General features: G+C 43.7%; 1 protein-coding gene across 4 annotated transcripts in view; it reads right to left on the bottom strand.

Annotated features, from left to right (window-relative positions):
- Positions 1 to 24,583, bottom strand: part of MGAT5 (alpha-1,6-mannosylglycoprotein 6-beta-N-acetylglucosaminyltransferase) — a 333,678-nt gene that overhangs the window by 221,131 nt on the left and 87,964 nt on the right. The window contains exon 3 of one of the 4 annotated variants that reach the window (XM_072757610.1): positions 20,475 to 20,601. The exons of 2 other annotated variants lie outside the window; for them this stretch is intronic. The gene's annotated coding sequence lies outside the window, so the exon portion shown is untranslated. Of the gene's footprint in view, positions 1 to 6,041; positions 6,100 to 20,474; positions 20,602 to 24,583 lie in introns of those variants that run through there. One more of the 4 variants, XM_072757612.1, reaches the window with a different exon arrangement.

Genomic DNA, 24,583 nt, shown 5'->3' with positions numbered 1-24,583 from the left:
CTGTGTCCAGAACAGGCTCTCCCTGCTGCAGGCCCCCCACCAGCCGCCCCAACTCCCACTCCCAACCCTCCTCTGGCCACCACTGCATATAGCCATCCCCACCAGAGGGCGCCGCGGGGAAGGGAAACAGCTGGAAACAAACCCTTGATCTCACACCACGGAGCCTCTGGGGCCTGCACAACACTGACAGGTGGACCAAGCTGGCAGCAGGACAGGGGAGTGAGAGAGGAAACTGTCGCCACTCGGTCAGGGAAGATCTTCCCAGGTTCTGTGAGTTTCATTCACCAAGCCCGTAGGTTATTCACATTTGACAGAATTTCCCATCTGCAAAATATGAAACCACAGCAACTCCAAGAATTCTGAAAACATCTATCACACCAAAGCCCAAAGCGTAACTCCCTGAATAATGAAATAAGGTCCTTTGATCCAGGGATTTCTCAATCCTTGGCATAGCTGACATTTGGGGCCAGATAATTGTCACGAGGCGCTGTCCCGCACAGTGTAGGATGTTCTCTGAATTTCCACCACTAGATGCCATTAGAACTCTCCACTCCCAACTGTGACAATAAAAAAAATTTTTTTTAATTTAAAAAAAAAAAAAAGTCATCTCCTGACATTGCCAAACGTTCCCTAGAGGTAAAAAGCACCCTGGTTAAGAACCACTGCCTTAACCAATTAACTCTACCCTACTCAGTAGGAAAAGACTCAAGAGAAGGTCAGCCTAGCGGACTCGGTTGCACAGCAAGGAGGAAATGCAGGCATCAGTCACCAGCCCTGAAGACAGCAGTCACGGACCCTGTGCTAAGGCTGAAGATCGCAGGGAGAAGGGAGGGGGCTGATTCCTGGTGCTGCCCCAAGCTCACTGACAGAGGAGCCTCATTTTCTTTCACATCCTTCAGCGCCAACACTTTCTTGGCACTGGCTGGGAAGCTCATTCCTAGGCTGGCTGTGCCTCCATTTACTAATTAGTATATGGCATCGGGGCTCTGCTCCACAAAGATCCTCGTCTATAAATTAACAGGCACAGGAAGAAGTCTTTGAGAGGACAAAAACTGGACGACGCTACCACCAGCCTTTAAAAACAGCAGGATTGTATCTGGCTTCCAGCCCAAGAAACCAGGAACACACATTATGACAGGTCGATAATGACTATGAAGAAAGAAAGAAAGGAATAGTCTGTGAAAAGATCACAGTGTGTAAATTTGTTAGGTAGGTCTCCTCAATGTTGAAAGAAAAAGCTCAAAAGATTCACTTTCGCTCAAAGCCAAAGGACAGTAAAGCTACAACAGAATTTTATGGTAAATGCACAATAAACTTTTTTCTCTGAGAATCAGACTTCGGGCAACCTCCTGTATCTAGAAAACACCCATGAATGACAACAGGCCCAAAATGGCACTAGTAATTAAAAAAAAAAAAAAAAAAGTCAAAAATACCATCAAAATCATTTTCAAACAGTGGGGCAAGGCCCTCAAGATAAAAGCTCACTCAGGAAATGCTCCCTGAACCCTAGAAACCAATCACCCTACCCCAGGACCCCTTGTTCTCCAGCCGGAGGGACACAGGCTGGGTGCTGGCCTACCCATGAGTGTTCCAGTGGCACTATCTGCAGAAATGGGATGGCCCTCCAAGCACTGGATTTGATAAAGACCACCAGCTTCCACTTTTTTGTTTTTTAAACAAGCTGATGAGTGAGAAGGTACAAACACACACAATCTGAAGTGACTAATCATATCCAACTTAAATCTTATAATGAATTTCCCATTACTTCTAAAATGGGGCTACAGGAAATCCACATGGAGCACAGAACCCCAAGCTTTGGCAGAACCGCGTCATAAATGCTCCAGGACTGGATTTTCTTAGCTAAAACCTCAACCATCAGATGGTAGCTGGTAAGCTGCTTTGTCCCCCGATTATTAAACCAAGGTCAACTCTCCTAAATACCACAACTATGCTGGGTCAACCTGACAGCAGCCTGGTCGTAAACCCTCAGATTATACAAATGGTGGATTAATTCAAACTAAAATGAAGCATCTCAGGAGAGTTACCTGCCCTCCAAGTTAAAGACTGCCTCAACCAGAGAATCCCAATCCTGATTCACTTTGTGATCACGTGGGTTCCTTTTTAGAAAATACAGATGCCCAGGTCTCACCCCCAAAGATTATGATTCACTCTGTCTCAGGTGTGGCCTAAGCAGGGCTATTATTTTTAAGTTGCCTCGATCATTTTAATGCCCAGCCAGACATGAGAGCTATTATATCCTTGGAAAGATGCTCCTTTTATCAACTCTGTGGTTCTTATCCAGTGGGACCCAAAACATGATCTATCCTAGTATTTTCAAAAATAAACTCTCTGCCCTCTACAAATGCAGATCCACTAGCTTACTATACAGTCCTCTGCAAGGCACACTGGTTTTTCTCCTTAAAGAACTACAAACTGGTCCTCCCAGGCCAAAGAACAAGGAACCCTGCCCAAAAAGGCGGCCTTTCAGCAAGAGCTACTTCACTACAGAGCCTGGTTAGATCACCACCAGACCATGGAAAGACTTACAGAGAATAATACTGGACTCTTAGGGCTTTTATTAACCTCTCCTTGCCCTTCACCTCCAAAGATGAGAAATTATTTGAACCTCTTCTACTGGCCTCAGTGCCTACCAGAGCTTCTACTCATCAGCACCTCTATTAACCTTGCTACTCAAAATCTGGTCTGTGGATGACTGTACCTAGAAATGCAAAATCTGAGGCCCAGTCCTAGACTGAACAAATCAGAACTGGTGTTCCTAACAAGATTTCCAGGTATTTGTTGGCACTTTAAAGCCTAGCATGCATGCTCTTCAACCTCATCTGCGATAGTAAGAATGGGGGCACATCAGACATGAATTTTCAGTGGAGATGATAAAGAATATGGCACGATTTCCATTTTTCATAACATACACGGAACTCAATGATTTGATAGCACTTTTGAATCAGGTGGACACAGGTCACTAAGACCTACTGTCTTAAAGACACTCCTGTTACTATAAGATACATCCAGCTAAGGTGAGGCATATATATACGCAGAGGGTATGGTTTTATCATTGTGAACTACGAGTACATACAAGATAACTGGTCATGCTTTCTAGCTGGGGGGTGTTGATTCATTAAGCTAAAATTCAAGGCACAATTTGGATACATGTCCTCCAACTTTTAACTCTGACATAGCAAATAACTCCATACAGCAAGTCACCCCAGGCAGCTTCTCAAGATACATTTTGCACTGCTCAAAGTCTGGACATCAATGGGCCTGAGTTCTTGTCATTTTAGAATACCTGCCTACCAGGCATACTACTTCCCCAGCCGACTTCCTGGTGAATAGCCTCCAAATAAGGTAACCATATTCCTAAGGTGCCTCAATATGGCATAAGATGATCTCAACTAATACCGAGTTTTTGGAAACGCCTCCAGATCTGACATTTTCCAGGGCAACATACTGACTTTATAGCCACTGAAAGCCTTGCAAAGCTTTGCTGAAAGAAACTATATTTGAAGGATGACTTAAGGGATACACAATCCATCCACTGTTCTAGATGGACTTTGCTCAACCCTTTGTGACAAATGATCTCCTTTAACATTCCCCCTCTCCCCCTCACGCTCCCTCCATCTCTCTCTTTCACACATACACATGCCTTAGAACTTTGTAGTCATCTATTAATTTTCACATATATTTATATGACAAAGATGGAACATTGAAATAAAATCACATTTCATTTTTGAAACAAGATAGTGAAATGTGTGAGGTTCACTCATTTTGTTATCATCTTTGTTCATGTTGAAAATGATTAATGACAAATTACCTTTTGCCCATTTAGCCTGAAACAACATAGCATTTAATTCCAATCTGTAAGAAAAAAGTATGATTTGTCTATAAAATCAATTCCAGAAGTACATCCTTATTATTATATATGTGGTGTGGGAACCAATGTATATTCAAGACCAGCTAGCAATCTAGTTAACAGTCCTTACATCAAGATGAGGAAAGAAACTGTCCAATATTTGCATTTCTCACACCTGAATTTAAAAACAACCCAAATGGTTTATAAAGGGAGGACTTCCCTGAACATGTTTTCCTACAGAATATTGGGTCCACTCTGCAGAAGAAATGACAAAGGAGACTATTCCTGCTCCTACATCTCTCCTGGGGGAGAAAGGACAGCATCTAAGCTTAAGGGACAAGGGGGGGGGGGTCTGGGTTTCTTGCCCCAGGGCTGGGATTGGGAGGCACTCTCTTTTCCTGCCCCCTTGGATTAAAAGGACCGGGCTTCCCTACCCAGCAGAGCCCACCCCGGGCTGCCAGGCACAGATGCGTGGATTTTGTCTAGGGCAGAACGGAAAGTCTTGCACTTAAGACACATCTTCCAACTCTGCTTTGCTATAACAGAGCTGGCACTGCACTTTAGTCTTCATCTAGCTTCCTCTATTTCCTCTAGTTCAGAACCCAGACAGGAGGAATGGTGTGATTAACTGGCATCTCCAAATCCCCTTAAGTTTATTTTTGTATTTTTTTCCATTTTGTTTCTAAATATCAGGCTAAGACAGGTGGTTTCCAGCAGCTATTTGAAAGCATTTCTCCAAAACAACACATTGCAGGTGTATGAATCTTTAATCCTAATAAATTAAAAGATGAAATGACTATAACCGTCATAATATTTTCTCTTTCTAAATATTGATTTTTCAAGAACTACTGTAAGTAATGCCAAAAGAATTCTGATCAGACGAATACAACTTTTGGCGAGAGAGAAGATAATCTGGAGGAAAATCAGCAGAATTATCAGCTCAATGCTCAATAATTTATACTTTGACCTGAATGTTCCTAATGCATCCTGCCTTTAACCAACAGTCCATTAGGGATATAAATAAACATTTTTTTCATTATATCATTTCAAAAGCCTTACAGCCTACTAGTGCAGAACACTCTTCTGAATGCCACTAACCACAATCTTAACTCTTGCTAAATGCTGGTAGGCTTTCAAACTCTTCCATCTTAAAAAGACATCAGATTGTATATGTAAATATATGTTTTATTTAATGGCCTTCAGAAATAAAAAATATAAAATCGACATCACCGCTGTTTGGAATGAAAGCTCAGGCAGGAGGATACACTCAAGAATGCCCAGGGCACGAGAAATGCCAGATGGGAACTGCTGGCTTTGGATATTTCTAATTCATGGATTTGGCCTGGCCATGACCACATCTTGGAAGAAGTCTTCAGAGCAATGCATAGTTGACTTAAAATAGAAAGCAATTAAAAAAAAAAAAAAAGGTGGGGCAGGTAAAAACCTATTGTTGGATTTACTATCATCCTGGGAAAGGCTTTGCTGATTATACTTCATGCATCCAGGAGGATCCAGAGAAGAAAGCTCTCATCTTAACAGAAAGAATAGTCATCCAGACATCTGAACAACTAGTCAGATTTTACTCGATGACACAGTAAAACATAATTGGCATTGCTTCCTTCATGAGCACTGCTAGGAAAAGCTCTGAGCCAAAATCACAGTCTCCTTCCTGGAGGTAAACTGATAGCTATTTTGTGTTTGAACTTCATTCTTGACTCTTACTTTCTTACTCTGCATTTCTCCTGGCTTCTTTTTTTTTAATTCTGGACTAAATTTTAACTTTTTTTTTTTTTAATGATAGTCACACACACAGAGAGAGAGAGAGAGAGAGGCAGAGACATAGGCAGAGAGAGAAGCAGGCTCCATGCACCGGGAGCCCGACGTGGGATTCAATCCCGGGTCTCCAGGATCGTGCCCTGGGCCAAAGGCAGGCGCCAAACCGCTGCACCACCCAGGGATCCCTCTGGACTAAATTTTAGATGTGTTTTTTTAATCTTCCTGTATTATTTGCTAATCTTTTTTGGAACATATCATGATAATAAGTAATTAAGAAAGAACGAGACAGCTACAGTAGATAGAATACTGTCCACATCCTGATCCCCAGGACCTCTTATGTGACATGGTCGAGGGGAATTAAGGGTGCCCCAGGAAGTGAGGTTGCTAACCAGCGGACCTTAACACAGGGAGATGATCCTGGACCATCCTGGCGGGCTCCACATGATCACCGGGCCCTTGAAAGTAGAAAAGAGAAGCAGAGGGTAGGTCACAAAAACGTCACAGTCTCTCCTCGGGGAGTGTTAGGCTATTTACGAAGCTGTTTGGTTTGTAAACCAAGGACCTTGATTTAACAAGTCTGGTCATTTGGTTTCTCCTGCTAACCTCTGGTTCTACTCCAATAAGTAAGAGATTAGGAATCTTAGAAGTAGGGAGGGCTCTCTAAGGAAGACAAGAGCATAAAAGGTACTGCAGAAAGGACAGTGGTTGAGGGCCAGTTAGCAGAGGGGAAGAGGGTAGATCAGGAGGGCCTGGGAGCACCGCTCTGCTTACAGTTCCCACCAAAGCCGATTTTCATAATAACAATACAGTATCCCTCATTAAGAGGACGTAGTATAGAGTTTGGAAGGTTTCTAGAAAAACTACTATAGCTGAGTTCCTCCTCTACACATAAATGAGGCGCTGATGGAGGAAAGGGTGCAAAGAGAGGGAAGACTATGCGAAGATAGGGTCAAATGCACCCTGTGTCATGTACACTGACCACGGGACTTCCCCCTCTGGTCCCTGGCTGTCATCCAACAATCTGCTCCATGAAGGTGGGACTGTCCCAATCTTCACTGCACTAAGAGCTGGCCGTTACCACCTGAACACATCCTCTTAGCCTATTCAACTGGCCCCACTCACAGTGGGGAGAAACTGCAGCATGAACTACTCAGTCTATTCAGGGTCACCCAGCTACCAAGTGGTAGAGATGCTGGAGGCTATAGTTATCCAGCTTCTTCACCAGCACTCTAGGTTGCATTAGTAACTGTCAGAGAGCCTGACATCTAGAACGTACCCAAACTTACAAAATAAATAAATGGAGAAACCCTGGAAAAAAAAAAACCCAGAGGGACTAAATCATTTGATTGGGCATATAACAATAAGTACTTAATAAATATGAGCTGCTCCACTGTGGGTTGGGCTTTTGCTTCCATTTCTTCAAGGAAACCCTGTACGCCCACTACTTTCAAATGAGGAGCTAGGGAGGTAAAGAACAATCACCAGGAAATTTTTCAAAAAATATAGCCCTGAGCAGAGGCCTTCTTTTTCCTCCTCCTGAAATTCTGTTTTTATCGTTTTGGGTTAAGCTTCTGTTGGGCACTTTTAAAAGAAAACAACTTCCCAGGTAATCCTACAAATACTCCCTCATACCCTCTCCTCCACCCCTACCAGTGAAACATCCCTCCTACAAGGTGTCTTGGCTCTCCTGGGAGAGAAGAACCCAAAATGGGTTGAGTATTGGAACTTCTTTAAATTTGTTTTATTATTTTTTAATAATAAATTTATTTTTTATTGGTATTCAATTTGCCAACATACAGAATAACACCCAGTGCTCATCCCATCAAGTGCCCCCCTCAGGGCCCGCCACCCAGTGACCCCCACCCCCCGCCCTCCTCCCCTTCCACCACCCTTAGGTTCGTTTCCCAGAGTTAGGAGTCTTCCATGTTCTGTCCCCCTTTCTGGTATTTCCTACCCATTTCTTCTCCCTTCCCCTCTATTCCCTTTCACGGCAGAGACTTATTTTGAAGTTATGGAGAACAACAAATAAAATTAGAGCAGTGAGCAGAACAATCATGCTACTAGAGCTAGCCAGTCAGGTACAGAGCAAGACGGCACATCCACCCCTTAAACTGCAGAGGCTACCCTGCGTAAAATGAGCAATTACTAATGCATGTCATCAGTTTTTGTTTGTTTTTTAAAATCATATCTATTTATTTGAGAGCGAGAGAGAACACGAGCAGGGGGGAGGGTCAGAGGTAAAGGGAGAAGCAGACCCCCACTGGGCAGAAAGCCCAATGTGGGGCTTAATCCTAGGACCCTGGGATCATGACCTGGGCCAAAGGCAGATGCTTACCAACTGATCCACCCAGCCATCCCATGTGGTACCAGTTTAGAAAGATGGATCAATCTTATTATTTTTCTTTTGCTATTCTATCAAAGTGACATTAGCGTGGCATTTGAGAATATTTTCCATAGCATGAAAACTGGATGAAAGGGCAAAGAGAGGTCAACTAGAGAAGTGAGACCCCATGAGACAAACATTCACAGAAGGTCTTGATGTGTGCTCTCCAGGGTCCTGCACATTGTGGAGAAAACACTGAAGATTCAAGAGGTGGTCCCTGCCCTGGGAGAAGACCCACAGCTCAATCACTCAAACCAGGCAGCACAGAATGTTGATTAGGACTCTACCCAGGGCTCACCCCCAGTGGGTCCCAAAGACTCAGGGGCTGGAGAAAAGCCCCAGAAGGTTTCATGGAGACCTGTGACCTGAATTGGTTTCTTTCTTCATCAGCCTTCAATTCTAGACACTAAGGCCAGGCCCTGGGTTAGACATCAGTGGATAGAAGGTGAATAAGAGAAGTCCTTGAAGCCACTGGCTACAAGGGTCAAGCTTAAGGAAGGGCACACAGGGGCGAGAGATACCCAGCTTGTCTGCAGTTACAGACCTGGAGACAATTGCTCTGATCTGTAAGGAGAGAACATGACGCAGAATTCCAAGACTAGGGACAGTGCTTTGAACCAGTCACCTGACATCTCAGAGCTCAGTTTTATTGTCCTTAAAATGAAGCAGCAGAAATAGGTGCTAAGTCCCTACCATTTAAAGTATCAAATGAGAGAAACCGATTTTTATTTGCTAGCTCCTTGAATTTTTCAATAATTCAGGACAACCAGAATATGATCCTAGAAGGGGGTTGGGGGCAAGAGATTCTAGAAATTGATTTACAGTGAAAGAATTATAGATGAATGAAGCCATTATGCAAACAGAAAACCACCAATGTTCATTTTAACCATGCCCCCTCCTTTTTATCCCTTGTCTCAAACACACTAAATTCATGTTACTTGCCTCTCATAACCACTAGATTTATAAGCCCATTAAAGAATTTTTTATAATCACTCCATGCAAAAAACTACGGTCATTATTATAATGATTTAAATGCCTACAGCAGTACAGCAGCATCTGGGGGGAGTTTATTAATACCTTAGCAATACGTGCCATGAATATACCACTGGGATATTTACATTTTAAAAGTTCCCTGGTTTTTCCCAGTGAGTTCAGTTAACATTAAACTCACACTGTGACTGCCCCAATCAGACCTCTCCCCTCATATTACAATTCAGTTGGTTTGGGAGGGCCAGGAAACCATTATAATTTTAAACATAGCCCAAAACCCTAAGGTACAGCCAGGGTTGAAAACTACTGAGCTCAAATGTCCACCCTACCAGACAGATAATTAAAGAAATCAGGGAGAAAGTAGGAGGAACAAGCCCCAGAAGGAGGGTGATGGAGGAGGGGGGCTGTGATGAACCAGAGACCACATGCCCCATCAACAGAGGGGACCGCCTCACATCTCCAGCTACTGGTAATGTAAGACAGTCTAGGGTGGCCAGATTGCCCAGTCTTTCCAGAGAATCCAGAAACCCAGAGTTCTGGGTCAGATCTGTGTTTGCAAATGGTGGCACTCATTTGGGATTTTTTTAAAATTCCAGGTGGGCCTGAGTTCAAAGGTGTTTAGAATCTGGCTTACCTGCTCAGTCCACCTCATTCTGAGTGTCTGTTACTTTATCCTAATTGTCTAACCATTCTTAACGTCTCAACAGCAGCCAATATTGTTCTTAATCAAATATCAATTCCTGATCATCACTGTCAATGGCTTCAGAGCACTAGCTTTTTTTTTTTTTTTTTTTTTTTAGAGCACTAGCTTTTATAGTCCACATGCTCTACCCAATACCACCTTGTGAATGAGTCACAACTAACTGCCAATCCTAAGAAGCAGTAAAGATGACTGGTCTTAAGTCATCTAGGGAGTGACACTGGGCCCAGTATTCCAAAAGTCTAAGCGACCTGCCCAGGGCCACCAAAGACTGATGAAGGTAAGGGTAACTAGAGTTGCCCAGGGTTTGCACTGGAAACATCTCCTAGAGGAAACCCTCCCATCACAGGCAGAGTGGGATGGTTGGTTGTCCTAGATGAAGGACAGAGCCATACTGCTCTCCTTGTGCATGTACCCCTACCCCCATAATCTGGCAATTCTTGATACATATACACATTTTAGTTTCACAAATACCACTGAGCTCAAATGTCTACCCTACATTCTTTGTTCTTTGTTAAGATTCAAACTCCTTGAATGATGAGATTCAAGTCCCTCTGTCAATATTTGCAGGCTTAATATTTGTTGGGAAAAGTCCTGATAGTCCCTTGGTCAATAAAGTTGCCTGGCTGGTGCTGTCCTTGGAAAATAGAGGCATTGTTGCTCTGGGAATCTCTCTGAAGAACCTGGAAGGTCTTGCTTACTCACCCAAGCCTCCTCCTCAGCCCCCAATAACTACTTCACCACTTTGCTAACACAAAGTAGGAGAAAGACAAAGAAACGAATCAGATGAGTAACTTTCAGCTGGCTGCTTCCTTCCCTCCTTGAGCCATGAAGTCTCCTTCTTCCTCTAATGAGGTCATTACCCACCATCAAGGGGACATAGCATCTAGCGTGTTCCCAATTCTCCACTCAGAGATACACATCATAAGGCAACTCCTCAGCCATGAAAGAAGTCGGCCTTTGAGATCCTCTCTCTGAAGCCTGCTTCAGAATTACTCCAGAGGATGAAGGCTGAACCTGGAATGTCTTGCATGGATGTAGGCAATCTGAAGTAGTTCAAAGACTTGAGAATTAGATCCAGATTAGAATCTCACCACTGGCGTGAACAAAGGACCCTGCGCCCCTCTGGGAAGTTACAGAAACAGAGATCCTGTCTACTTTGCAAATGGTCTAGTCCAGCACCTTAGCCTGAGGACAGGTGCATGTTCTAGAAGAAGTCTCATGACTGCTCAAAGAAGCCCCAAAGGCCTCTGTGTGTAGGTGGGAGAATTCACCATATTGTTTGATTTTAAGACCCTCTATCTGCCTTCCCTGACCCAGTTTTATTCTGAGGCACATAGTGGTTTTCCTATCGCTCTTCAGTTCCCTTTCTCAGAAGACATGAGCACATTTGTGTGAAACACAAAAGATGCAGGCGAGTGTCAGCAAAATGTCACCAAAGCGGATACAAAGGATTCTTCTATCTCGTCCATCGGTTCTGATGAGGAGGCCGAGTTGAACTCGGTCACCAGAACAGATTCCCAGTATTGGTAAAGATAGCTACTTCAGAGAATCTCCTTGGTGAGCACCTAAAAGTCTGACGTCCACTGAATTCATAACAACCCATAAGAATATTCCATCTCTCACAGCAAAACTACACTTTTGTGATTCACTGCATAGAGCCACACACCGGGAAGCACTGTATTTTAGAATTATGACCAAAACAAGACTTAAAAAAAACCCACAACAACAATAAAATAAGCCCTGCGCCCTTATGTTTTACAATCTAAACAAGATAAAACAAAGCAAGATTTACACATGCCTGGGAAACAATTCACGCGGACATAATTTTAAGCTAACTGCATCTTAGATTCAAGAAGAATAAATGTCCGTACTATTCTTCTAGCCTAAAACCTGTTGTGGCAGTTCGACTTTTCACATAAGAAAGTTATGACCTTAGGTCACTAGATAGAATTACACTGCTCAAATTTATTCTTGGCAAGCTCTTTGGGATATAATCCACTTTATAAGGATAAACAAGTGGTAGCTGTCAAAATCTTACTCACACCGTCACCACTCCCAGAATCAAGTCCATCCATGCCATTCCTAAATTAAAATGCATCCTGGTAAAGTCAAGAAATAATCCAATAGTTCATGTAACAGGAAGTGTGACACTAACCTGGCAAGAGAGAGAGGCGTTAAGATGCATTACTTATGTCTGTAGTCTACTCAACAGTAAAATCTCCTTGCTGATTTCCGGGTTTTAATACTGTACTAGAGGATGTAAGAGGACACCACTGGGGGAAGCTGGGTTCACGGGACACTCTGTCCTCTTTTTACAACTTCTCATGAAATAATTATTTCAAAATAAAGGTTTTTTTTTTAAAGCATTAATTATTGCCTATTTACATATTGGGGAAGATTTTTCATGTCAGAATTCCAAACCCCCTTCTCTGTGCTCCCCTTCTACTTACGGGTCTAGCATGGGACATATACCTAAATACTTTGAAAAGGGTCTCCAGAGGATTCTGAAAAACCTTCCCTGTTCAATGAGAACCACAACAAAATGGAGAGAACGCCATATTTGATCTTGGCTGCCATGTAGAGAACTTGAAGAAAGACATGGCTGGAGCCCAGGAGTGCAGGGAGGCGGCTCTTGCAACTCTGGGTGACAAATGAGTCAGATAAAGGCCTCAGCAGGGTACTGGCAGTCATACCAGGTAGAGACCAGGAGCCAGAAACATTTAAGAGGTCAAATCAGCAGGACAATGGACAATGGCCAGTGGAGGGATGGGGAGGAGGCAGCTTGGATGACCAAGAGCCCTACAGCTGGGGCAGCTGAGGAAAAGTAGTGTGTCATTCGCCAAGACAGGAAAGGGGAGGAGCCGGTCTGCAGGGGCAGATGAAGAAACCTGCCTGAAGGTTCTACAGGGCAACAGTACTCTATGATACATTGCTGACAGGACAGTCTTCTTCCTTGAGTGGAGAAATCCCCCCTTCCTCATCAGATTGGGCATACAGTACCTGAAGATGTGCAACTCAGCACAGCAGGTCACAAGGGTGGCCACTGCCTGCCACAGCAGCCACTTGGCCCTGGTCTGTTCATTCTCACCTCCAACCACATATCCAGTCATTTGACCCCACAGAAATCCAGCTAGAAAAAGGCTACCCAACTGAGATTCCCCACAGGATCTAAAGGTTCTTCGATTCTAGCATTCCTGTAAAAGGAACTAACTGCCACAAAAGGAATCGGATTTAAAGCGATTTTTTCCCTCAAAACTGAACACCCTACAACAAATATTTTCACATTTTTTCTTAGTGGTAGGAGTCTAGGTTACTGGGGAACAGAAAGAAGGTCCGATGCAAACACTTCCCAGGTGGACTGCCACAGCTCAAGTTTCACTTATAAATGCATTTCTTGGGTCACCTGGGTGGCTCAGTCCGATTAAATGTCCAACTCTTGATTTTGGCTCGGGTCATGATCTCAGGGTCCTGAGATCCAGCCCCACATCAGGCTCTAAGCTGAGTATGAAGCCTGCTTTGGATTCTCTCTCTTTCCATCTCCTTGTGCCCCTCTTCCCTCCTCATGTTCTCTTTCTCTCAAAAAAACAGCATTTCTTCAAGGAAGAGAACTAAAACTCTAGGAACCCCTTCAACAAAGGAATATTCCTAGAATTAACTACCATGAGGTAGAAGGGAATGGAGGAACAGTAAGACCCTACTCCCTTCTCCAGAAGGTTTCCTTCTACAAAATCACTGTGATCAGAGATCAGCCTCTACCATGCTCTCCATTTTCCACCCCAATCTTCATAGTCTGAAAGGGCACTTCCAAATAAAACACTGCCTCCTCAAGCCATCAATGCACAGGAGCCCTCCCTCTGCCAAATCTCAGAGCACTGAGTAGCTCCCTTATGACATTTATTAAATGTCTATGTCATAGTTGCTTTTGTGTTTGTCTTAGTTCTCTGATTGTTATTGATGATGCTATATAAGTACCATTTCTTGAGCTAAGTGCTTTATGTAAATCTTAATCCTCATAGCCAGTGTAATACCCATTTTGTAAATGAGGAACATAAGACTGAGACACTACTACAGTGCACAGCCCCTATCTCCTGCGCTAACCCAGACAGTCACCTCTGGCAAGCCCTAGTGTGAAGTTTTCATCCCCATGACACACACAAAAGTTCTTTGCTATGAAAGATAATAATTATTTGCTTAAAGTGCATTCACAACTCTCAGTCCCTTCCCGATGAGGGCCACCCTCCACCAACACCCTCTTTAAGTCAATGATCCTAGTTACCAGATCCCAGTGTTCCCAAGGGGATCTGAGTCTTGCGAAGTACTGGCACTGTCACCTCTCTTAGTCTGGACTCCTTACTCCTGTAACATTTCTATCATCTCCACCCTCATCATTTAGTACCTACTAAAGCTACATACAGCCTTAAGGCTTCACAAATATTAACCTGGCTTATCATCTCAAATTATCCTTTATGGTCAATACTATTATCCCATCTTACAGGTGAGAAAATAGAGATGCATCAAGGTTAAGCAGCCTGCCCTAGACCCTTCATTTGTAAGTGGTTGACCTGGAGTGTGAACAAAACTGAGTTTTCTGAAATCCACAGTAATTGTTGGCTCTTATTCAACCTCCCTCCTCACTACACCCTGGTGAAAAATCAACATGGCTTTATTTATCATTGGAATTGTCATCAAGTCAGGTTATATCATTCTGGGTTAGTAAAACTTAATTATTTTGAACCTAGGTGCAAGACTTCCTATTTATTCCCAATATATTCTGTATTGTTCCTGTGGTCCATTGTTCTAGGCCATTGGTTTTCTTTGCTTTTGTCGATCAAAGCTCTAGATGCCATTTTTGCCTCTGTATCACTCATAACTTAAGACAATTTTAAATTTAGATTCCTTCAGCTGCCACTACCACAAGATCCTGAGAGAAAAAAGATCTAAAATAAAACATTAAACACTCAAGTAGTGATAGAAAAACAGGAAAAATAACAGTTCAGATAAACCACCAGTTCTCCAAGGTACTCCCCATGGATGCTGTAGAGGGTGGAAAGAACACCTATCAAGCAATCATGCAGCTGTTCATTTCACTTTGCAATAATCTCCACTGAAAGAATGGTGCCCCTAGTTAAAAAGAAGAGTTCTACAGGGGAGGACATCAAAAAAGAAAAGGTAGGCATGTTCTGACATGAGGACAAGAGATTTGTCAGTTTGTGCACAAGCAGCATTTACCACCACCACAACCCCCACTAAGGAATGTGGTTTATTTGATGATTATCTTTTTTTTTTTTTTTTTTGGTAACAGCTTTACTGAGATATAATTCACATACAACTCACCCAAAGGGTACAGTTTACCAGTTTTTAGTATATTCACAAAATTGTACAATTATCACAACAGTTTTAGATCATTTCCATCACCCCAAAAGAAACCCCACAGCCTTTAGTTATTACCCCTTGAACCTCCTCCATGCTCATCCCAAGCCATAGGCAACCACTATCCTACTGTTTGTCTCTAAGTGTTTCTATTGTGGACATTTCCTACAAATGGAATCACAAAACATGTGGTCTTCTGTGACAGGCTTCTCTCACTTAACATTATGCTTTTTATATTCATCCTTTTTCTAGCATGGATGGGTACGTCATTCTGCCTATAATCAAATAATAGTCCCCCATACAGATAGATCACATCTTGTTTATTCATCAGATGATGGCTATTATGAATGAAGATACTGTATCAATATTCCAGGCCAACTTTTTGTATGAACAGATTTTCATTTCTCTTGTTTTTATACCTGGGGGAGGACTGCTAGGTCATAAGGGAACTCCAAATTTAACCTTTTAAAGAACTGTGAAAATGCTTTCTACAGAGGATGCACCATTCTGCATTCCCACCCTTGGTGTATGAAGGTTCTCCTTTCTCCACACCCTCACCAACACCTGTTATTGTTATTATTATATTATATTTCTTAACCCAGTCATCCTCATGGGTGTAAAGAGGTATCTCACTCTTGTGTTGATTTGCACACCCCCATGACTAATGATGGTGAGTATCTTTTCATGTGCTAATTGACTATTTGTGTTTCTTTGGGGGTAATTATCTATTCGGATTATTTGCCCATTTATAAATTGCATTGCTTTTCTTTTTATCACTGAGTTGTAAGAGTTTTTAATATATTCTTAATACAAGTTCCTTATTAGGGATGCCTGGGTGGCTTAGTGGTTGAGCATCTGGCTTTGGCTCAGGGCGTGATTCCAGAGTCCTGGGATCAAGTCCACATCTAGCTCCCCATAGGGAGCCTGTTTCTCCCTCTGCCTCTGTCTCTCATGAATAAATAAATAAAATCTTTTTTTAAAAAAATACAAGTTCTCTATCAGATATGTAATTTGTAAATGCTCTCATTCTATGGGTATGTTATGAATCTTATCTTCCATTTCAAAACCTGGTTGTAATACTTTTTCTTTATAAATTATTTTATTTATTCATTTCTGTCCAGTTTTAAAACATTAAAATGCATTTAAGTAAATTTTTTTCTAGCAATTCTTATCACCATTTTCTGTGGTATTTTTAAAATCTAAGTGGGCATATCTCATGAGCTCCTTAATACATCATACTGTCATAAGATTCTTTTTCAAGATAAAACCATGACTCTTACAAATATGAAATGAACATCAAAGATTTTATTTAGCTCATTAATTGAGAGGGAACCAGAAGGGTATTACAAGGGATTCAAAAGAATACAAAGAACACACATATACACAGGCAATCAGGAAAGTTGAAATAAATTTGTTCATATGAAACTGGTTCCTTGGGAGGAGGAATCAATAGTACCTCCACTGCACAAAATTAATTTGCATTTCTATGAACAAGAATCATTTCCATTACGATCACTTGCCAAAAAGCTGCTTTTCTATAACTTGCCAAACTAAAAACAGTTCAAAGAAAATGAAAGGCACAGATAACCCAAGAGAGTGCACTAGATACTACATCTTTTTTACCTATTTCAGCATCTTTCACAATGTTTCCTGAGAATACTTTTTTTTTTCCCCAGGGTGTGTTATATCACTCAAGAGTCCCATCAGACGATGAAAATCACAGAGTAAATGAACAAGAAAATTGACCACTAAACTCTTAATATAAACAATTCTGAACTCTCACCGGGGCTTGGGGTGACAAGAGACTGACTAGTATAATGCAAGGAACTCTAAAACGTATAGGAGGACCAGCTACTAACTGGGCATGAGATAGAACACATAAGGGGGAGGCACCATCCCAGGGTAGAGATCCTGATTTTCTAAGAAAGGGTACAGCTATGACTTGCTATATAACACAGAAGCCACTATGCTGTCAGGTGGCCAAATCCAGAGATGTGTCCTCTAGGGTACCAAGAAAGCTACTAACAGAAATTTCAGCAGAGGCACTCTGCTACAAAATTGCACAGGGCATGCAGGGGAGGCTGCTGGCCACTATGTGCTCTTGGCTGTCACAAGCCATTGGAAGAGCCTTCCCCGAAAGCTGAATGAGGCAGGAAAACCCCCGCCCTCTACTGGCAAAGTTTAACACTGTGCCACCTGTAAAGGAAAAATATTTAAGGGGCCCAGATCAAGTTTCACAGAGCAGACAAGAGGGACCAAGTTGAGGGGCCACAGATCAATAATGACACATTTCTCAAATACATTTGGGAAATGGCAGATATATAACTAGGAAAAGGCACTTGTGTATTACCCTCTGGCTAAATGACTTCACGCAGCTTTTACCACCAGTGAAAACAATGATTCTAACTGGGGCCTTCTGTACCCTGCAATGGGCCAAGGGCTGACCCTGTAATACTGAGACTCTTTCTCCACTGCCCTTCAAAGTAATGTCCTTCCGCTTCACAGCTCTTCTTTCCCTACCCTCCTAAAAACACACAATCTCTCTTTCTCTCTCTCTCACACACACACACACACACACACACACACTATATTATATTATAACAGCAAGTGCTACTTCTGGGACTGATCCCATACTAATTCTGTGCCATTCTCATTATTATGCCCTGAAACCATGACTAAAATATCCCCGACCTTTCCTCTTTCATCAGAAAGATTACTCTCGCTGTATAAATCCTTCCAATTTTGTGCTGTTATTCTCACTTGGAAATCACCACCATGAGCCTGGTATTTCCCAGATCCATTTCTTCCCTGCCTGGAGCCTTTAAGCCAGGCAGGGCTTCATCTCTCTAATGGGTGGCCGGTGAGTGAAAGTCAATGACAGGGCCTAGTCTAGGTCAAAGAAACATGGTTCCCTCCCACCTGTGATGCTCCACAGCCATTTCCAAGACAACCTGTTAACACCAGCAGCTGCCACTCCAGAGCCCATGGACTGACCAAAGAACATGCAGTTCCCACCCATCATGAACCAAAAACAGTCTGAGGCCACATGAGATGCTGCAGAAAATCACAGTTAGGATCCTAGAGCACACCAAGAGCCTTGTCTTGTTTAGGAAGCCCTCCCTGCCTGGTTCACCCCCAGAAACCATAAAGTGAAATTCAAAGGTAAGGAGGTATTACAGTTGAGCTTTTCCAGGACGTAGCCTATCAAAAACATCCTACTAACCAAAGGGCTGGTGCCAATGTTTTTTGAGAGGTGCGATTTTTATTTGTGTTAGGCAAAACTGGTAGCTCAGAACTTGAGGATTCATAAATGCTACATCTCGCAGGGAACGGATATAAGTGCAAGTCCTGCCAAGAAGAGCTTGTCTCTAAAATTCACCATTTCAGGTTTTAATTTTTGGGTTTGAGCACAAACAGTGACTAAAACAGAATAGTAAAAAGACCATATCTAGAACTCAATCCAGCTTTTATTTTATTTTATTTTATTTTTTTTAATTTTTATTTATTTATGATAGTCACAGAGAGAGAGAGAGAGAGGCAGAGACACAGGCGGAGGGAGAAGCAGGCTCCATGCACCGGGAGCCCGACGTGGGATTCGATCCCGGGTCTCCAGGATCGCGCCCTGGGCCAAAGGCAGGCGCCAAACCACTGCGCCACCCAGGGATCCCCTCAATCCAGCTTTTAAACTGTTTTGTTTCATAGACAAGGACTACCCATGGTCAAGTCTTTTACTGTTGCAACCCATGATTTACATGGAAAGTAGAGACAAGGCTCTGAGATCCAGACCCTGGGTATGTGTCCTTGTGGTGGGAGAAAGGATGGAAGGGAATGTGGGTGGAAGATCAGGGCTATACTTTGTGGTGAAGCAATGAATCAAAGAGGGCAGAGCATCAAAAATACTTGTATTGATAAGGATACACTCTTGTTGTTTGGTGCTAGACTAGAAGTCAGGTCAGGAAGACTTTTTTAATTAGTTACCAACATGTGAAAAACAAGATTTCACATAAAAATCTGGGTTTCTAACATCTCCTGAAAAATGGGACTGCCACTAACACTGAACTCCTTCCTGTGAGGGGCCCTTGGCAGGAACGGAGTAATTGGGGCATGGTTCTCCAGTCTTCCATGGAAGCTAATGCAGGCTGCTTTACACATCTGTGTTCCTTGTCTCACATTTTAGTTCACTCATACAGTAAAGCACTGTAAGATCCCGAGGGCAGGTCGTGTTTGCTGCCTTCCTTCGGGGTAGATTTCAACATGGTGATGAGCACACGGTTTCAGCAACTATGCCCGCTAAATATTAGCACTCAGTATCAAACTAGTGATTGCATAAATTTTACTAGACCCTCTGCATACACCATCTCATTTCATTCTTAATTATCATTTTTCAATATTTGCTCCCCCACTTTACCTATGAGGTTCAGAGAGTTAGCTAACTGTACTTCCAAAGCATACCCAGCAAGTAAATGATTACAGAATTTGATTCCAAATTTGACTTCCAAGCAAAAGAGTGTGGAAAACCAAGTTAGGGTATAGAAAAGGAGATTCTACATATATATATATATATATATATATATATATACACACACACACACACACACACGCACACACATTTGTATATATATAAATATATATATTTGTACATTTATATTTTATAAATGTATATGTATATATTTATATATATATTTTGCCATATATATGTATATGTGTGTGTGTGTGTATAGCACAATAGGCTGATACAAACACTCTCATTTCCCAGCTAGTTTTTGTTCCATACCTGTCAACAGAAAGTAAATGTATTGTAGGATCATTGTTTCTCCCTCCTGAAAAACTCCTAACCACCTTGCATGCAGACAGCCAAAATCCACCTCCTCCATCTTCAAATGGGGCTAATTCTGCTACAGGGATCAGTGACAAAGCTGCGGCTAGGCAATTCGGAAGGAAGGAAAAGCGTTAAATTTAAATGTAACATGCCTTCAAATGGAGATCACGAGGACATGAAGTCTTCACAGGGGAAGTCATTCCCCTTCGTGGGAAGCAGGGATTCTTAGCCAAGGGGCAAAGCAGCAGAACAAGTACTCAATGCTCTCTCTCAGGCTACATATCAGTAGGCTGGTAACCAAACAAATGACTACTCGAGCTACTTACTTGAACACACAAAAGGTGCTATTCACTCAAGGTTTGAAAAGGCATGAGGGAGGACAGCTCCCTGAAGAGGTCAGAAGTCTGGTAAAGGCCTAAAAATGTCTTCATGCCATACCTATCAGTGTATATTGATACACTGTATATACAGTGTACAGTGACACCCAGCATAGGCAAAGAACCACCTGCTCTTCTCCCTGGTCCCGTATGCCATCCCAAGATACAATACAATGAGATGAAATTACCCTTCTCTGTGCTTATCTCCAGGGACCAGACTTCTTTCTCAAAGGCAGCACCAGTTTCTTATTGCTTGACTTCTCCGTGCCTTCTATGGTGATTGCATATGGCGGGTATGATGGTATCTTTCTATCCCTATATGTCAAGTGGATAGTTAAAAAAAAAAAAAAAAAAGGATTACTCTGATCTATGCATTTGCCTGTGAACATTTGCAAAAGGGTACAAAACCGAAAGGTACAGAATCATATTCAGGCCTAAAGATATGTATCTAAATTGCCTGGAATGAAAATTCCTTGTAAAAATAACAGGAAATCAGAACTTCATCAGAAGCACTGACAGGACATGCCCAGAACACGATGCTTCAGAGAGCTCTGACTGCCGCCCAAGAAACAAGCTGCACTAGAATTTTGTCCTTGAACTTGACTGTACCTATGAATCGCCTGGGAATCTGGTTATTTATTCCACGGACTGTGAATCAGCAGGCCTCTGAGTCTGCTTATCTAATAGAGATCCCAGCTACTGCTAATGTGGCTGGTTTGTGCAGCCCCTTTGAGTAGCAAAGACCTAGGAGCTCCGGAAAGGACCATGACCATCTTTGTTCCTTGCAGCTACACGGTGCACCTAAGGGGCCGAGCTAACTTGCCACAGAGGACAGAGCTTGGTGTGGTGTGCTGCACAATGGAAATTCCTAGGGCAACCACCTTTTTGTTTTATTCCACTTAACCTCTAACAGTCTATCACAAGTCAACCCTAAGGGGTAATGATCAGTATGGCATTGGGTGGGGAGGAGCATGGGGCCTTTCAAAAACCAATGTCAACCTCCTTTACTACCACTCTTTGTATAGATATCACAGTTTGGGGTCCTGGACACGTGCACTGCCAGGTGCCCCCAGAAGGGCTTCATCTGCCCTCGAAACATGTTTCTCTTGTGTGCTCCTGTGACCTCTATCCTTTGCTTCCAGATCACGTATTATAATTTCCAACCTCTTTAGGCTTTCTAAATTACCCAGGCAGGGTGTCCTAATATTTGGAGGCTGCGGGCTCCTATGGGAATGTGCTAAAAGCTATGAACACTCTCCCCCCCACCAAAACAGACAAACAAACAAACAAACAAACAAACCACAGACACTAATGGTTATTTACCATTTCAGGAGTTTCAGAGACTGTGCCTGCATCTATAAAACAAAGCCTGGCTTCCTGGCTTCAGAAAGACTTAAAGACACAGGTTAACACTTACTCAGAGCACTTTATTTTTAAAATGCAAATCCTTTCCCACAAATGCTCCACAGGGAGAGACCAAGTCCCTGCCTCCCAAACTCACCATCACAGGTCAACGCAATGCCTGCACCCAGGTCGCAGGCCTTACTCCAGAGCAAGATGACAAACGAATACAACTGAAAATTTCAAGACAAAGCCACATGCCTGGAAACAATAACCGTGACTGACATCGCTCCGACCCATATTTTCTTAACAGCGGGCCAGAAATCGTGAGACATGGACTGGAAGGGCGGCAGGACGGAGGCATGGAGAGGAGAGGCAGGAGGGGAAAACTAATTAAGAAGCAAATGGGGAAAAATGAGCTTGGAAAGGGCTCACTGAACTGCTGACAGAAGAGAGTGCTGAGGTGAAAAACAAATGCAGAAGAGGTTTGGCAGATTCCTAAAGGAACAGGACCAGAATGAGAAATGAGGCCGCGGCCAACTCCCGACTACAAGTCAGGGACAGGAGCAGAGTGACGTTTGTGGGATGAAAAATGAAAATAAAAGTTCCTTGGACAAAAGGAGACTGACGGGCTGCTGGAGAGAGGAGGATGAGGGGGTGCCTGGGCAGATCCCAAACGCAGCAGCACCCATGGGCCCCCTTGTACGCACCCCCGTGGGCACACAGAGAGGTGCCAGCAAACATGTGTGCACTCAGAGCAAGCACTGTACCCCACTGTACCCTGAAGCCCTCTTCGGAAAAAGAGACGAGACCAACTGGAAATGGGGGACATTGAGCTCCCACAACCAGCTTCTCCCTATGAACAGAAGCCCACCTGGCCTGCAGAGAGGATTTGAGGGCGCTTGCGGGAGAACCTCCCCCCGCCCCTGCCCCATCAGGCCGTCCTGCCCCCGTCCGTCCTTCCTTCCTTCCTTTCTTTCTTTCTTTCTTTCTTTCTTTCTTTCTTTCTTTCTTTCTTTCTTTCTTTCTTTCTCTTTCTTTCTTTCTTTCTTTCTTTCTTTCTTTCTTTCTTTCTTTATTTATTTATTTATTTTAATGCAAGTCCTTTAATGCACGAGGTGACAAAGTAGAGACCTCACCTCCCATTCCCGTCAGCTAAGCCTTTTGCTGTAGAGACGAGTCATTTGGCTTGGGCGGGGGGGGGGGGGGGGGGGGGGGGGGGGGGGGGGGGGGGGGGGGGCGTGTGCACGGAAAGGGCCAGAGTTCGAATGCACAGCCTGAGCACAGCATGTGACACCAGAGCTGTGCTCGAAACAAAGTTTCCTGCAAGGAGAGGCTGCGGGGATCCTGTGGATGAGGACACGAGGTGCGGCAGTGTCCCCTCGGGCTCCAATCACATGCAGGAATAACCAGTCCTCGCCGCTGCTCAAGGCTGCTGACCTTCCCTACTCGCCCTCCTGTCCCCACAGGGGTACCTGCGCTGCATTTCGGGGCCTTGCAGACAGACAACTGGCCTGGCGAGCGCCCAGCTGCTGGGCAAGGCCGAACCATCCAGGGTAATAAGGCCGCTGCCGGCTGAGCATGCCAGGCTCCCTTTAAAGCCCTTTCCTTGGGCAGCCCAGGGGGGCTCGGCGGTTTGGCGCCTGCCTTTGGCTCAGGGTGTGATCCTGGGGACCCGGGATCAAGTCCCACGTCGGGCTCCCTGCATGGAGCCTGCTTCTCCCTCTGCCTGTGTCTCTGCCTGTCTCTGTGTCTCTGTCTCTCATGAATAATTAAATAAAAAATCTTTTAAAAAATATAAATAAAGCCCTTTCCTTATATGAACTAATTTATTCCTCTCAAATGACCTGGTGAGGGGACAGGGTGGGAGGGAGTGCCATCTCCACTCTTCGCAGATGAGGAAACAGGTCAGAGAAAGTCACACACCGCCCGTGGTCGCACCTCTGATAACAGGACAGGGCCAGATTCCAACCAAGTTCTCTGGCCAACTTCACCAGAGCCTCCCAGACTCAAGCTCTGTCACTTTATAGTGCTGTTTGTGATGCAGTTTTGGTTTTTTTTTTCCCCATTATACCTCTAGGGGCAAAAGAAATAGTAAAAGCTCCATTTCCTGGGTAGTTAGGTCCAAACAACTTCACAGTAATAGTTAAGAGACGTCTGGCAGATGGAGCTGTGTTTTGCTCACAACTTGGTGATAGCCCATGGCATCCCTGTGACTTCCCTGTGATCCCCCCACCAGAGCGCCACAGCACACGATCTGGAATCCACAGAACTATGCTGTCTGTCGTGCCTTCCTTTTGATGAGGAAAGAGCACCAGGGTACAATAATCATACTGTCTGTTCCTTACATTGGGTACATGAGTCACCGCAATGGGGAGAAAAAAAACTTGCTACCGGCTGCCTTCTGCCCATCAATTATGTCTGAGCCCCTGATGACAGGCTTTTCTACCTTGGCCCAAGGACACTCTTCCGACCTCAACTCCTGCCACTCCCACCCTTCCAGTAAACCGAGCATTCCAGAAGCAGCTCTTAAGGTCCTTTTGCCTCCGACCCCCATCCTGGCACTGTTCCACCTGCTGTACACCCTCTTCCCGCCCTTCTCTTCAATCCTCTCCTGCTCCCAGTTCCTGGGTGACTTCGTTCCTCTTCTGGGAAGCTGCTCCCCACTCACAGACTTAACACTCCTTCCTTTAGGTTCACAGCCCATTTTGGATACAGACCCCCGGGATTACTCCCATTCTCTCCCTCTTGGCCACCTTCTTGTCCATCTCTCCCATCCCTCTGGTTGGACCTTAGAGACTCAACTCAGTGGCTTCCTTAGAGACTATGTACAGTAAATAGTACAGAATCTCTCTTTTAACAAAGAATGGAACAGGAGAACAAAGGACTGTTGAGGAACCCCAAGGATTATGGGATGAATAAATGAAAGGATGAATGTGGCAAACTGATTGCACTG

This window comes from Vulpes vulpes, chromosome 5, assembly GCF_048418805.1.
Source record: "Vulpes vulpes isolate BD-2025 chromosome 5, VulVul3, whole genome shotgun sequence".
Taxonomy (NCBI): Eukaryota; Metazoa; Chordata; class Mammalia; order Carnivora; family Canidae; genus Vulpes; species Vulpes vulpes.
Note: the sequence above shows the minus strand (reverse complement) of the source record. Positions and strands in the feature narration are given on the sequence as shown.